The sequence below is a fragment of the Dipodomys ordii genome, unplaced genomic scaffold, assembly GCF_000151885.1.
Source record: "Dipodomys ordii isolate 6190 unplaced genomic scaffold, Dord_2.0 Scaffold15, whole genome shotgun sequence".
Taxonomy (NCBI): Eukaryota; Metazoa; Chordata; class Mammalia; order Rodentia; family Heteromyidae; genus Dipodomys; species Dipodomys ordii.
In genome coordinates, this window is record NW_012267231.1 from 1,737,893 (window position 1) to 1,738,526 (window position 634).

The 634-nt window shown below is 70.0% G+C and overlaps 1 protein-coding gene across 1 annotated transcript in view; it reads left to right on the top strand.

Annotated features, from left to right (window-relative positions):
* The first annotated feature begins 382 nt into the window (after positions 1–382).
* Positions 383–634, top strand: part of Blm (Bloom syndrome, RecQ helicase-like) — a 53,425-nt gene continuing 53,173 nt past the window's right edge. Inside the window, exon 1 of the mRNA XM_013012193.1 lies at positions 383–444. The gene's annotated coding sequence lies outside the window, so the exon portion shown is untranslated. The remainder of the gene's footprint in view (positions 445–634) is intronic.

Here is a 634-nt window from a genome sequence, read left to right on the forward strand (position 1 = left end):
ACCGCGAGTCCCGGCCGGCCCGCGCCAGAAGGCCCCAACCCCGCCACGACCCGGAGTCCCCGCGGGAGCTCCCCTCACAGTCTTTACCAGAACCGGGAAATACACTCCCAACGACGTCCCAAGTCATCACCGGAAGCCGCCGGGGGTTGGACCACAGTCATCTGACGTCCGCTTCCGCAAGTTGATTGGCCATTAGGAGGCTACGTGCCCCGCCCAGCGGCGTACGGGGCTCCGCCCCAATAGCTTGGGAGGCGGGAGATAAACGATAGGAGACACTGTATTGGTCAGCACTCTCAGGACGCAGCCAATCAGAACCTCCCGACTTGGGGCGCGCGCAGTGAGCTGGCGCGCGGCGCGGGAGAGGCGGTGGCGGCGCGGGGAGTTTGGATTCTGGTTCCGCCGCGCTGGGTCCTCGGGAGCCCGCGGAGGGGCGTGAGGTGACAGGTGAGTGCGGCCGCAACCGAAAGCCGGCCCGCAGGCCCCGGCCCGTGAGGTCTTCGGTGCGCCGAGAGTGAACCTCGGCGCTCCCGACGGGGAGCTGCGGCGGGCCTTCGCCGTCAGGTCCGGTCCGGAGCCTGCCCAGCCCCGGCCCGGGGCTCCGTGTGCCGCGGGCCTTGACTAGAACCCGGGGCTG